This window comes from Callospermophilus lateralis, chromosome X (genome assembly GCF_048772815.1).
Source record: "Callospermophilus lateralis isolate mCalLat2 chromosome X, mCalLat2.hap1, whole genome shotgun sequence".
In the NCBI taxonomy this organism is placed as follows: domain Eukaryota; kingdom Metazoa; phylum Chordata; class Mammalia; order Rodentia; family Sciuridae; genus Callospermophilus; species Callospermophilus lateralis.
In genome coordinates, this window is record NC_135325.1 from 58,965,497 (window position 1) to 58,981,237 (window position 15,741).

Consider the following 15,741-nt stretch of genomic DNA (forward strand, 5'->3'; position numbering starts at 1 on the left):
TACTAGTTTCTCCAGATACCCAGGTGGGAGAGGTCTCACGCCTGGATGGGCGAGTCCCCTCTACCATGGCTGCAGCGGTACACAAGTCTCCCGCCTGAAGGGTCGAGTTCCCTCTGCCCTGGCTGTGGTTGTATATTAGCTTTCCATGACACCAAGGTGGGAGAGATCTCCTGCCTAGATGGGTGAGTCCCCTCTAACCTGGCTAAGGTGGTATACAAGGTCCCCAAGACACTCAGGTGGGAGGGGTCTCCTGCATGGAGGGGTGAGTCCCCATCACCCTGGCTGCAGTGGTATACGAGCTACCCCTGCTCACCCAGGTGGAAGGGGTCTCCTGCCTGGAGTGCTGCGTCCCCTCTACCGTAGCTACAGGGATGTAGGAGCCCCATCAGACACCCACCTGGGAGGGGTACCCACCCAGAGGCGAGTCCCTTCTACCCTGGCTGCGACGAAATATGAGCTCCCCCTGACACCCTGGTTGGAGGGGGTCTCCCGCCTAGTAGGGCAAGTACCCTCTACACTGGTTTGGGTGGTATTAGAGCTCCCCCTGACACCTAGGTGGGAGGACTCTTCTGCCTGGAGGGGCGATTTCACTCTACCCTGACTAAAGTTGTATACAAGCTCCCCAGGACACCCACGTGGGATGGTCTCCTGCCTGGATGGGCGAGTCCCCACTACCCTGGCTGCAGCGGTATACTAGCTTCCCCCCACCACACAAAACCAGGTTTGAGGGGTGTCACGACTGGAGGGGTGAGTCCCTGCTACCCTGACTGCAGTGGTATTTGAGCCTCCCCACACCCAGGTGGTAGGGGTCTCCCACCTGGAGGGAAAAGTCCCTTCTACCCTGGCTTCCACGGTATACAAGCTCCCCCAGACACCCAGGTGGGAAGGGTCTCCCGCATGGAGGGGCAAGTCACCACTACCCTGGCTGTGGCGGTATAAGAATTCTCCCCTAATACAGAGGTGGGAGGGGTCTCTTGCCTGGAGGTGAGAGTCCTCTCTACCCTGACTGCCATGGTATAGGAGCTCCCTTGACACCCAGGTAGGAGGGGTCATCTGCCTAGAGGGGCAAGTCCCCTCTACATTGGCTAAGGCGAAATACATGCCCCCCCGCACACACACACAGGTGGGAGGGGTCTCCTGCCTAGAGGGGCGAGTCCCCTCTACTTTGGCTGGTACCCTGTAAGAGCTCCCTGGACACCCAGGTTGGAGAGGTCTCTCCCCTGAAGGGGTGAGTCCCTGCTACCCTGGCTGTGGCAGTATACGAGCGCCCCCCAAAAAACCAGGTGGGAGGGGTGTTTCGCCAGGAGGGGCGAGTCCCCTCTACCCTGGCTGTGGGGGTATACAAGTTCCCCCCAATTCCCAGGTGGGAGGGTTCTCCCACTAGGAGTGGGAGTCACCTCTACCATGGCTGCAGGGGTATATGAGGTCCCATGACATCAGGTGGGAGGGGTCCCCCACCTTGAGGGGTAAGTCCCCTCTACCATGGCTGCAGCAGTATAAGAGCTCCACTTGACACCCACGTGAAAATAGTCTTTGGCCTGGAGAGGCAAGTATGCTCTACCCTGGATACAGCAGTACAGGAGCTTCCCCTGACACTCAGGTGGGAAGGGTCTCCCACCTTCAGTGGTGAGTCCCCTCTATCCTGGTTGTGGCTGTGTATGAGCTCCCCAAGACACCCAGGTGGGAGGGGTCTCCCGCATGGAGGGGTCAGTCCTCTCTATTCTGGCTGAGGCGATATAGGACCTCCCCCCAACACCCAGGTTAGAGGGGTCTTTCGACTGGAGGAGTGAGTCCTCTATACCCTGGCTGCGTTGGTATTCGTGCTTCCCCCAACACACAGGTAGGAGGGGACTCCCGCCAGGAGGGTGACTCCCTGCTCACCCGGCTGCAGCGATATAGGAGCTCCCCCCACACCCAGGTCAGAGGGGTCTCTTGACTGGAGGGGCGAGTCCCCTCTACCCTGGCTGCAGTGGTATTGGTGCTTCCCCTTACACCCAGGTGAGAGGGGTCTCCCACCTGGAAAGGCGAGTACCCTCTACTTTGGCTGGTGCCTGATAAGGGTTCCCTGGATACCTAGGTGGGAGGGGTCTTCTGTCTGCAGGGTCAAACCCCTTTACCCTGGCTGTGGCAATATATGAGCTCCCCCAGACACCCTGGTGGTAAGGGTCTGCTGCCTATAGGGGCAAGTTTCTTCTAACCTGGCTGCAGTAGTATTTGAGCTCCCCCTGTCAACCAGGTGGGAGGGGTCTCCCGACTGGAGGGCGAATCCCCTCTACTCTGGCTGCGGAGGTACAGGAGCTCCCCCAACACCCAGGTGTGATGGGTCTCTCCCCTGGAGGGGCGAGTCCTTGCTGCCCTGGCTGCAGCAGTATACGAGCTCCCCCCCCACACACCCAGGTTGGAGAGGTCTCCTGCATGGAGGAACGAGTTGCCTCTACCATGGAGCTCCCATGACACCCAGGTGGGAGGGTTCCCCCTCTTGGAGGGGCGAGTCTACTCTACTCTGGCTGCGGTGGTATAAGAGCTCCACCCGAACACACGTGGGAGAAGTCTTTCACCTAGAGTGATGAGTCCCTTCTACCCTACCTGTGGCAGTACATGAGTTGCCCTGTCACTCAGGTGTGAGGGATCTCCCGCCTAGTGGGGCGAGTCTCCTCTATCCTGGTAGCTGCAGTATAGGAGCTCCCCACCATAGCCAGATGGGAGGTGTCTCCCGCCAGGAGGAGCGAGTACCCTCCACACTGGCTAAGGCAGTATTTAAGCTCCCCTGGACACCCAAAAGTAAGGGGTCTCCCCCCTGAAGGGGCTAGTCCACTCTACCATTGCTGCAGTAGTATATGAGCTCCCCCTGAAACCCAGGTGTAAGGGGTCTTCCACATAGAGTGACAAGTCCCCTCAGCCCTGACTGTGGTGGTGTCCGAGCTCCCACCAGACACCCAGGTGAGAGGGGTCTCTCTTCTGCAGGGGCAACTCCCCTCTACACTGGCTGCAGGGGTAAATGAGCTCCCAGACACACAGGTGGGAGGGGTCCCCCGCCTGGAAAGGTGAGTTCCCCTGTTCCCTGGCTGAGGCAGTAAAGAAGTTCCTTCAGACACCCAGGTTGGACAGGTCTCCCACCAGGAGGGGCGAGTCCCCTCTACCCTGGCTGCGGACATATATGACCTCCCCAGACACCCAGGTGGGAGGGATCCCCCGCCTGGAGGGGCGAGTCACAGCTACTGTGGCTGAAACAGTATATGAGGTCCCCCGACACCTAGGTGGGAGAGGTCTGCCGCCTGGAGGATCGACTCCCTTCTACCCTAGCTGCAGTGGTGTACAAGCTCCCCCAGACACTCAGGTGGGAAGGGTCCCCCATTTTGAGGGGCAATCCCCTCTACCATAGCTGAGGCAGTATAGGAGCTCACCTGACACCCAGGTGGGAGGGGTCCCCGCCTTGAGGGGCGAGTCCCCTCTACTCTGGCTCTGGTGGTATAGTAGCTTTCCCTGACACCCAGGTGGGATGGGTCTCCTGCCTAGGGGGTTCTTTGGCCTGCATGGGTGAGTCCGCTCTACTCTGGCTGCAGTGGTATAGGAGCTCCCTCAGACACCCAGGTGGGATGGGTCTCCCGAATGAAGGGGTGAGTCCTCTATACCCTGGCTGCAGGTGTATGTGAGCTCCCCCTGACACCCTGGTGTTAGGGGTCTCCTGCCTACAGGGGCAAGTACCCTCTACCTGGCTGTGATGATATATGATCTCCCCCGACACCCAGGTGTGAGGGGTCTCCCACCTAGAGGGTCGAGTTCCCTCTACCCTGGCTGCGGAGGTATAGGATCTCCCCCAACACCCAGGTGGGAGGTGTCCCTCCCCTGAAGGGGAGAGTCCCCTCTACCCTGGCTGCAGTGGTATAAAAATTCCCCCAAATTCCTAGGTGGGAGGGGTCTCCTGTCAGGAGGGGCCAGTTGCCTCTACCATGGCTGCTGAGGTAAAGGAGTTCCCATGACACCCAGGTGGGAGGGGTCCCACGCCTGGAGGGGCAAGTCCCCTCTACCATGACTGCAGTGGTATACTAACTAGCCCCTCCCCCAGGAGGGAGGGGTCTCCCACCTGGAGGGGAGAGTCCCCTCTACCCTTGCTACAGGGGTATAAGAGCCCCCTCTGACTCTCAGAAAGGAGGGATCTCCCGCCTGGAGGGGCCAGTCCCTGCTACCCTGGCTGTAGCTATATACGATCTCCCCCCTTTTACACCCAGGTGGGAGGGAACTCTTGCCTGGAGGGGCAAGTCCCTGCTACCCAGGCTGTGGCAGGATACAAGCTCACCCTGACACTCAGGTTAAAGGGTTATTTCCCCTTGGAGGGGAAAGTCCCTGCTACCCTGGCTGGAGCTGTGTAGGAGCCCCCCTCACGGGACACCAAGTTGGAGGGGGTCTCACGCCTGGATGGGCGAGTCCCCTCTACACTGGGTAAGGCTGAATACAAGCTTTCCCCAACACAAAGGTGAAAGGGGTCTCTCACCTGGGGAAGTCAGTACACTCTACCCTGGCTCCAGCGGTATAGGAGCTCTCCCCAGACACCCAGGTGGGAAGGGTCTTCTGCCTGCAGGGGCAAGTTGGCTCTATCCTGGCTGCAGCGGTATAAGTGCTCCCCCATACACACAGGAGGGAAATGTCTCCAGCATGGAGGGGTGAGTCCATTCTAGCCTGGCTGCTGTGGTATAGGAGCTCCCCTGACACCCAGGTGGGAGGAATCTCCCGCCAGGAGGCTCAAGTCCCCTCTACCCTGCCTGCAGCGGTATAGGAGCTCCTCTGGACAGCCAGATGGAAGGGGTCACCGTCCAGAGGGTAGAGTTCCCTCTACCCGACCTGCAGCAGCATAGAAAGTCCCCGGACACCAGGTGGGAGGGGGTCTCCTGCATAGAGGGGCAAGTTCCCTCTACTCTGGCTGCAGCAGTATAGGAGATCCCACCAGCACCCAGTTGAGAGGGGTCTCCTTCCTGGAATGCCAAGTCCCCTCTACCCTGGCTAGGGTGGTATAGGATCCATCCCACCCAACAACCAGGTGGGAGCGGTCTCCCGACTGGAGGTGCCAGTCAGCTCTTCCCTGGCTGCAGCAGCATATGAGCTTCCACCCATACCCAAGTGGGAGGGGTCTCACACATGGAGGAGTGAGTCCCCTCTACCCTGGCTGCTGCAGTATATGAGTTCCCGCTGACACCCAGGTGAAAGGGGTCTCCCGCCTGGAGAAGGAGTCCACACTGCCCTGGCTAGGGCAGTATAGGATCCACCTCACCCAACAAACAGGTGGGAGGTGTCTCCTACCTGGAGGGGTGAGTCCCCTCTACCCTGACTGCTGTGATATATGAGCTCCCTTTGACACCCGGTGAAAGCGTGAGAGCGTCTCCCGCCTAGAGGGGCGAGTCAGCTCTACCCTGGCTGCAGCAGTATATGAGCTACCCACCCCCCCATACCCAAGTGGGAGGGTTCTCACACATGGACTGGTGAGTCCCTTCTACTCTGGCTGCTGGGGTATATGAGTTTCCCCTGATACCCTAATGGGAGGGATGAGCTGCCTGAAGTGAAAAATACCCTCTAAGCTGGTTGCAGTGGTAGGAGAGCTGCCCTTGACACCCAGGTTTGAGAGGTCTCCTGCCTTGAAAGTTCCCACTATGCTGCCTGCAGCTGTATAAGAGCTCCCTGGGACACCCAGGTTGAAGGGGTCTTGCTGAGAACCATAGCAGAGTCGGAATGACACATGGCATTTTTGCCAGAATGGAGTGGTTGAGAGGTGATGCCAACAAGCCATTGAGATGATAATGGTTATGTTAAGCTGTGTATATTAGACCCCTGCTGTCCACCTGGGCCTGCTACTTTGGAGTTCTCGAGGAATTCCTGGAGAGTTCCAATTGGTTGGGGAAGTGCCAGAGGTGGGATTTCTGGTTGGTGTGTGGTGTGTCCAGAGAGAAGGCTGTGTACATGGCGTTTGCGGGAGTGTGGAGAATAAAGGAATTCCTGTGTTTTGAACCTACAAGGCTCGGTGGCTGCTTGGTTATTTTGTGCCCAGCCAGACTGCGGCATTTGGTGGCCCATGCGGGGAACGCTTGAGGGTAAGTGATAAGGTAAATTGCTCACCCCTGAGTGAAGGCGAGAGAATGGGTGACCATTTCAAAAAACAATGTGTTCTTGTTTTGATTTGTTTTGTTTTTGTTTCAAGCTGCCTATCCCTAGAACTTTCTCAGGCAAACTGGGAAAAATGGTTGGCTCAAGGGTGGAAGTTGTTCGCCCCTGAGGAAGAGATAGAAATAGACCACAAATGCACATGTAAAGAAAATAGGAAAATTGATACAACGATTTTTTGTTCCGTTTTTGTTTCATTCTGTTTTGGTTTTGTTTTGTGTTATCTTGTTGGGTTGCGTTATCTTTATAGTAGATTAGAAGTTAGTAAAAAACAAACTGAAAGAGTGTTAAGTAAATTGTTCGAGGTTCAGACCATGGAGAAAGACATTTTAGATCAAGCAAAAGAGAAGGTCTCTCGAGCTAGTCAGACAGAGGAAGAAAATTTAAAGGAAAAGGGGCTATTAGGGAAAAAAGTTACAACAGGAGGCTGCTACTAACACCTTTCTATCACCAGAGGGCATAAGTGTCCAACCAACAGCTCCACCTATAGAGACAACATATCCTATGGGGCTCCCAACCACTGTAGTAGATAGATGGGATCCTGAGACAGGACCTCAAAGATTAGCATGCCCTGTACTTGAGTAGGCAGGAGGGCAGCGAATTCACCATGCTCTAGATTTCAAAACAGTGAAGCAGTTAAAGGAGGCTGTAACAACCTATGGTCCTCAAGCACCCTTCAATGTAAGCATGGTCGAATCCATTACCAACTTGGACATGATGCCAGCAGACTGGGCTAGCATGTGTAAATCTGTGCTAAATGGAGGACAATATTTGTTATGGAAGGTTGCCAATGAGGAATTTTGCATGGAGATGGCTAGGTGAAATGCATCAGCTGGTTACCCTCAAAGAAATCTAGATATGTTGTTAGGAAAAGGACCTTATGAGGGTCAACAGCCACAAATTGAATATGATCCTGCTATATTTTCACAAATTGCTGCAGATGCAGTTAGGGCATGGAAGACTTTACAAGGACATGGAGATTTACAAGGTCAGTTATCTAAGGTAATACAAGGAGCTAATGAACCTTATGCTGAATTTGTAGATAGGCTTACTCAAAGAGCTACCAGAGTTTTTGGGGATACAGAGAAAGCAATGTCATTAATAAAACAACTGGCTTATGAGTAAGCAAATCATTGGTGCAGAGAAGTCATTGGACCATGGAAACATGAAGATTTAAACACATATATTAAATTATGTAGAGATATTAATAAACAAGGACAAGTCTTGGCAGCTGGAGTACAACAGGCTTTAGATGCCAGGCCAAAAACATGCTACAATTGTGAACAAACAGGATATTTTAAAAGGAGTTGCCCCATAGGAGGAGGGTTTAACAAAGTTAGGTATCAAAGGAGTAGAATACCAGGTATTTGCCCACAATGCTATAGAGGGAGACATTGGGCTAATGAATGTCGTTCTCAAACCACCATAGAGGGTACTCCATTATCAAAAATGGACAAGGACCAGGTGTTTACTCGCGATATCATGGAGAAAGGCATCGGGCTCCATTGCCAAAAAAAAGGACAGGGGGGCCCAATGCTCCGGGGCCCACGACCACAAATATACGGAGCACTGGAGGAACCCAGCAACACCATCAGGGTAGTGCCCAGGACACATTGTCCATTAGATCTCTCATCAGACAAACCAGAGGAAGTGCAGGATTGGACATCTGCGCCTCTGCCAGAGCAGTACTAACTCCAGAGATGGGAGTTCCAATCATTCCCACAGGAGTAAATAGACCTCTTCCCGAAGGAACACTAGGCTTATTATTGGGATGCAGTTCTTCTACTCTAAAAGGACTTATGATAAGTCCTGGGGTAATTGATCCCGATTATGAAGGTGAAATAAAAATTATAGCTAGTTCTCCAAGAGGTATATCAGTAATTTCACCAGGAGATAGAATAGCACAGTTATTAATAATACCAGCCTGCATGATAAATTTTCCAGTCATAATGTAGAAAGAGCTTCCAGGGGATTAGGCTCCACAAATGTAGATTGTGCTATGCTGTCTTTAAATTTAGATTCTTGCCCAAAGCTAAATCTAAATATTCAAGGACATAAATTTAATGGGCTACTTGATACAGGTGTAGAATTTAGCATCATATCTTGTCAAGAATGGCCGAAACATTGGCCATTACAACAGGCCACTCAAACGCTTCGAGGCCTAGAAGTAGCAACTAATCCCCATAGAAGTGCAATGGTATTAGATTGGAAGGATCCTAAAGGATGTGAAGGAACTATACAGCCATATGTATTGGATCATCTTCCTATAAATTTATGGGGACAAGATGTCCTAGATCAATTAGGTTTGACATTAACAAATAACATCAATCCAAATGTGCCCACTATTAGGGCTAGACAAGGTTTTAGGAAAGAAAAAAGATTAGGAGAACAAGAACAAGGTATAGCAGCACCAATTCAAATAGATCAAGGAATAGATAGACATGGATTGGGTTTTCAGAAGGGGTCACTGAGATAATAAAAACTACTTGGAAATCAGAAAGACCAATATGGGTTCCTCAGTGGCCCCTGACTAAAGAAAAGATAGAAGCAGCCCATGTCCTGGTCAAACAACAATTAACGGAGGGACATATACAACCTTCCATATCTCCCCATAATACTCCCATTTTTGTCATTAAAAAGAAATCTGGTAAATGGTGATTATTGCAAGATTTAAGAGCCATCAATAATGAGATGGTTATTATGGGACCTGCTCAATCGGGGATTCCTCAATTGTCTGCTTTGCCAAAAACCTGGCATGTTTTAGCTATAGATATTAAAGATTGTTGTTTTTCAATTCCAATTCATCCTGAGGATAGTCCACGTTTTGCATTTACTATCCCTGCACTGAATCATGAAGGTTCTGATCAGAGATATGAATGGAAAGTACTCCCTCAAGGGATGGCTAACAGCCCAACTATGTGTCAAATTTATGTTAACAAAGCAATCCAGCCACTTAGAAATCAAAATCCTGAACTACAAATATTTCACTATATGGATGATGTATTATTAGCACATAAAGATAAAAACACATTGCTAGAATGTTATGCCACACTTACAAACTTATTAAAAAATTACAATCTAGAGATAGCAATAGATAAAGTACAATTAAATCTTCCAATTAATTATTTAGGAGTTCTATTATCCTCAACCATGGACCGTCCACCAAAAATTCAAATACAAGTAGATCAACTCAAATCACTTAACGACTTTCAAAAGTTATTAGGAGACATAAATTGGATAAGGCCTTATCTAGGTATACCAACAGGAGAGTTGGGATCTTTATTTGATATCCTAAAAGGTCCATCAGATCCAAATTCACCCCGAATATTAATGCCTGAAGCAAGAAAGGCATTAAAAATCATTGAAACATATATGGAAAATATGCATTTGGATAGAATTGATATAAGTTTGCCTTTATTATTTATTGTACTACCAACAAAAAATATTCCTACAGGAGTATTTTGGCAAGAAGGTCCATTATTGTGGATACATTTATCTTATTCTCCTAACACTATTCTTACTAGGTATCCTGAGGCTGTAGGACAATTAATACTCAAAGGAATAAAAGCAGCAAAGGGAGTGTTTGAAATTTCTCCCAATAAAATTATTACTCCATATACTATGGATCAAATTGATGAGTTAGCTAATGAGTTAAATACTTGGGCAATAATCATGTGTAAATCTAATGCTTCGTTTGATAACCACTTACCATCTAATCCTTTATTGTCTTTTTGGTCTTCGCATCCTGTAATTTTTCCAAAAATGACAAGAAAAAGCCCTATCATGAATGCTCCAAATATATTCACTGATGGGTCAAATAATGGTACAGCAGCAGTAGTTACCCCTGATCAAGCTTTTACATTTTTAGTACCCAAACAATCAGCTCAAAAGGTAGAGATTAATGTAGTATTAAAAGCTTTTGTGATGTTTAAATATTCTGTATTTAATTTATTTTCTGATAGTCAGTATATAGTTAATGCTATAGTATCCCTTGAAGATGCTGGTAGGATTTCTTCTTCCTCTACTTTTTTCTCTTTATTTTCCACTATACAAAGTCTAATCTGGGACAGAAAAGATACATTCTTTATAGGACATATCAGGGCACATACAGGATGGCCTGGAGCCCTTAGTTTGGGCAATGATTTAGCAGATAAAACTACACATGACATACATATTGTCTCTACACTAAAAGAAGCTACAAATTTTCTTAAAAGGTTCCATGTCAATGCTAATACTTTACAAAAGCATTTTAAAATAACTAAGAAACAAGCTAGACAAATAATAAACAATGTCAAAATTGTGTGACCTTTTTACCACAAGTTAATCTTGGAGTCAATCCTAGAGGACTGATACCTAACCATATTTGGAAGATGGATGTCACACACTTGCCAGAATTTGGAAATTGGAATATTTGCATGTTACAGTTGATACTTCTTCTGGATTTTTGATGGTTTCCCTTCATGCCGGAGAAAAACCTAAAGATATTATAGCTCATTGCTTACAAAATTTTGCCACTGTGGGCGTTCCAAAACAGTTAAAAACAGATAATGGTCCTGGTTATTCTTCTACCTCTTTTAAACAATTTTGGTCATTATTTGGCATTACTCATATAACAGGAATCCCATACAATCCAAAGGGACAAGGCATAGTTGAAATACCTCATCAAACTATTAAAATGTACTTATTAAAGCAAAAAGAGGGAATTGGAAAGGGGTATATATCCCCCAAAGATAAACTTAAAATAACCCTTTTTACTCTAAACTTTTTAAATTTGGATTCATCAGGGCTTAGTGCTGCAGAAAGGCATATGTATCCAAAAAATGTACATAAGCCCAAGGTACTTTGGAAGGATATTCTAACAGGACAATGGAAAGGTCCTGACCCAGTGATTGTCTGGAGTCGGGGGTCTGTTTGTGTGTTTCCACAGGGAGAACAGCAGCCGATTTGGATTCCAGAGAGACTAACCAAAGCGATTTCTACAGACCAAAAAGAAGATGATTTGACTCAAATCCATAACAGCTGATATCCAGAGCTCCATTTTGGCTATTCTTACATCTGCAACAGTGGTTCTCCCACACCTGGAGGCTAATGAATAATGAACACCATTAAAGCCTATTTCAAATGTAAAAAACCTTGGTGCTTGCTTGTGGGAATACCTTCAGACCCATTATGCAAGTTACAGGAAAAAGGATGGGATATCCAAAAAAGAGTCAAACCCAGGTGGTAACCAGGATGTCTTTTTTCAATATCTATTTTATTATTGTTTTTTCCCACATCATAAAATTGTATTTTGGTTTTTGAGCTCATACAGACCTAGGTTAGTGTTTTTCTGATCAGTTTTATTTTTTGACTGTGGAGTTTTTAAACATTGCAATGGAGATTTCACCTGTGAAAAGCTACAAGGCCTTTACTATTATGTTATGTGTTGTATGTATTGTATTATGTGTGCACACTTGTGTTTTGTGTTGTATGTATGTATGTGCGTTTGTCCATATATCATATATGAGGAACGCTCATGAAAAAATGGATCCAAATATTTTTATTATTCACGTGATTTAAATGGTTTAATTTAAATTGGGTAAACAGCTGTTGAGGATTGTTTTAATATGTGAACAAAAAGGAGTTTAACAGATCTGTTGTTTACTTTCACCTTTCCTTTTCATTATATTTAATTATTCTGTTCAGGATAATGTAAATTGTTCAGAAAATTGTTTTCTTAGTACCTGTTGGAATGTTAGATAATTTTTATTTTTAGCCATCTGTTAGAGTCTGCAAACAAGTCAAGATGGCGCCTGGCAAAATGCCAGAGGGAGTGGTTTGTGAAGTAACCCCAGGGAGCCATGAAGTATGGAGATTCCTTATTGGTTGACTGATGTATCTAGTTTATGCTAATTAGATAAGCTGTGTGGAATGTATAAATATCGCTCAGGTCCTACAATAAAGGGCTCCTACTCCTGATGTATCAATCCACACAAGTTATTCGTCACCCCCCGGGTTATTTTGCTGCAGCCGGACTGTGGCAGCCATCATTGCCAGAATTCATATCTTCATCCTAGTGCCAGTGAAGACAAAGATAAAACCAAACTATAGCTTCTTTGATAGCTATCACAGTAAACAGTATAAACTGATGCATACATGAATAATAACTCAACAAGTGATGCTCAATCAAGGAGATGATTTACTTTGGGGGAAATGGACATATTAATACATTCCTCTGCTTTGAACTGCTTGCAGAACTTGCCTGGACTATGTATCACTTGTATGCATTGTGAACTATCTTTTGGTGCAGTGAATTGTGGTATTGCTGGGGTATCTTTGCTGATGGTGTCCTCCGTGGTACAATTTTTCCAATAAGAGCCGTCATGTGGCTTGGTGCCGTGGCATTTTGTATCCTCCTCCCTTTCTGCTTGTGATCGTCTAAAATTTGGGGGCCAACAGAGGTGAGGCAAAGAACCTCACCCCCCCCCACATACTGGTACAAAGGCCTATACACAAGTATGACTGTATGCTGGACCCCTAGTCAGTGACGGGTAAGATAAAATTGAAGTGGTACCAACCTAAGACAGAAGGCTGATGCCTTGAGGTCAGCTCATCCGATGACAGGTAAGGACCATATGTAGTATTGGACAGCCTAACAGGAAGGGTCCCTAAGCCATATGCTTGGTGTTTAATTAAACAGAAGGGGGGAGATGCTGAGAGCCATAGCCAAGTCCGAATGACAATGAGGCATGGCATTTTTGCCAGAATGGAGTGGAGGAGAGGTGCTGCCAGCAAGCCATTGAGATTATAAGATCTCCCCCCGCCCCGCCCCCGCACCAACACCCAGGTGAGAGGGGTCTCCCACCTGGAGGGGCGAGTCTCACCTACCCTGGCTGCTGCAGTATAGGAGCTCCCCTGATACCCAGGTGGGAGGAGTTTCTCACCAGGAGGCTAGAGTCCTCTCTACCCTGCCTGAAGCGGTATGGGAGCTCCCCAGGACACCCAGGTGGAAGGGGTCACCATCCGGAGGATAGAGTTCCTTCTACCCCACCTGGGGTGGTATAAGAGGTCCCGTGACTCCCAGGTGAAAGGGGTCTCCCGCCTGGAGGGGCAAGTCCCCTCTACCTTGGCTGCAGCAGTATAGGAGCTCCCCCGACATTCAGTTGGGAGGAGTCTCCCACCTGGAATGTCGAGTCCCCTGTACCCTGGCTAGGGCGGTATAGGATCCACCCCACCCGACAACCAGGTGGGAGGGGTCTCCCTCCTGGAGGGGCGAGTCCCCTCTACTGTGGCAACTGCTGGTATATGAGCTCCCACTGACACCCAGGTGAAACGTGTCTCCCGCCTGGAGGTGCAAGTCCCTGCTACCCTGGCTGCAGCTTTATAGGAGCTCACACCCACCACCCAGGTGGGAGGGGTCTCCTGCCCTGCAGGGCAAGTCCCCTCGACCCTGGCTGTGGCTATTTTGAACTCCCTTCCACAGCCAGGTGGGAGGGTTACCCCGCCTGGAGGGGCCAGTCACTCATCCTTGGCTTCCAGGGTATAAGAGCTCCCCCAGACACCTTGGTGAGAGGGGTCTCCCGCCTTGAGTAGCAAATCCCCTCATCCTCGGCTTCCAGGTTATAAGCGCTCCCCCCGACCCCCAGGTGAGAGGGGTCTCCCGCATAGAGGGGCAAGTCCCCTCTACCATGGCTGCAGCAATATAGGAGCGCCGCCGGACACCCAGGTGGGAGGGGCCTCCCGCCTGGAATGGCAAGTTCCCTCTACCCTGGCTAGGGCAGTGTAGGATCCACCCCACCTGAGAACCAGTTGGGAATGGTTTCCCGCCTGGAGTGTGGAGTCCCCTCTACCTTGGCTTCTGTGGAATATGAGCTCCTGCTGACACCCAGGTGAAAGAGGTCCCCCGCTTGGAGGGACTAGTGCTCTACCCTGGCTGCAGCATTATACAAGCTCCCTCCCCATGCCCAAGAAAGAGGGGTGTCACACATGGAGGGGCGAGTCTCCTCTACCCTGGCTGCTGAGGTATAGGAGTTCCCCCTGACACCCTGATGGGAGGGATCTCCCGGCTGAAGTGAGAAGTACACTCTAAGCTGGTTGCAGTGGTAGGAGAGCTCCCCCTGAAATCCAAGTGTGAGGGGTCTCCTGCCTGGACGGGCGAGTCCCCTCTACCCTGGATGTAGCTGTATAAAAGTTCCCTCTGACATTCAGGTGGGATGGGTCTCTCGCCTGGAGGGGCAAGTCCACTCTACCTTGGCTGCTGTGGTATATCAGCTCCCTCAACACCCAAGTGTGAGGGTCTCCCAGTTGGAAGGGTGAGTCCCCTGTACCCTAGCTGCAGAAGTATATGAGTTCCACCAGACACCCAGGTAAAGGCGTCTCCCACCTGGAGGGGCTAGTCCCCTCTACCCTGCCTGCAGCAGTATAGGAGCTCCCCAGGACACCTAGGTGGAGGGAGTCACCATCTGGAGGGTAGAGTTCCCTCTACCCCGCCTCCCAGGTGGGAGGGGTCTCTCGCATAGAGGGACAAGTCCCCTCTATCCTGGCAGCAGCAGTATATGGGCTCCCCCCGACACCCAGTTTGGAGAGTTCTCCCACCTAAAATGGCGAGTCCCTTCTACCCTGGATAGGGCGGTATAGGATCCATCCCACCTGACAACAAGGTGGTAAGGGTCTCTCACCAGGAGACTAGAGTCCTCTCTACCCTACCAACAGAGGTACTGGAGCTCCCCAGGACACCCAGGTGGAAGGGGTCATCGTCTGGAGGGAAGAGTTCACTCTACCCTGCCTGCTGCTTCATAGGAAGTCCCCTGACACCTAGGTGAGAGGGGTCTCTGGCATAGAGGGGCAAGTCCCCCTCTATCTGGCTCCAGCAGTATATGAGGTCCCACTGACAATCAGTTGGGAGGGGCCGCGGGCCTGGAATGGCGAGTCCCCTCTACCCTGGCTAGGGTGGTATATGATCCACCCCAACCAACAACCAGGTTGGGTCTCCTGCCTGGATGGGCAAGTTCCTGCTAACCTGACTGCAGCTTTATAGGAGCCCCCCACCCACCACCCATGTGGGATGTGTCTCCTGCCCTGAGGGGCAAGTCCCCTCTACCCTGGCTGTGGCTATTTTGAGCTTCCATCCACACCCAGGTGGGAGGGGTCTCTTGCCTGGAGGGGCAAATCCCCTCTTCCCTGGATGCAGCAGTATAAAAGCTCTTTCCTACAACCAGGTGGGAGGGGTCTCTCGCCTTCAGGTGCCAGTTCACTCTACCCAGGCTAGCAGTAAAAGAGCTACCCCCTGACACCCAGGTGGGAGGGTCTACCACTTGGAGGGGCGAGTCACCTGTGTCCTGGCTGCAGAGGTATATGAGTTCTACCAGACACCCAGGTGAAAGGGGTCCCCTGGCTTGAGGCGAGTCCCTGCTACCCTGGCTGAAGCTTTATAGGAGCCCCCTACCCACCACCCAGGTGGGAGGCATCTCCTGCCCTGAGGGGCAAGTACCCTCTACCCAGGCTGTGGCTATTTTGAGCTACCTTTCACACACAGGTGGGAGGGGTCTCCCGCTGTAGGGGCCAGTCGCTCTCCCTTGGCTTCCAGGGTATAAGAGCTCCCCCGACACCCAG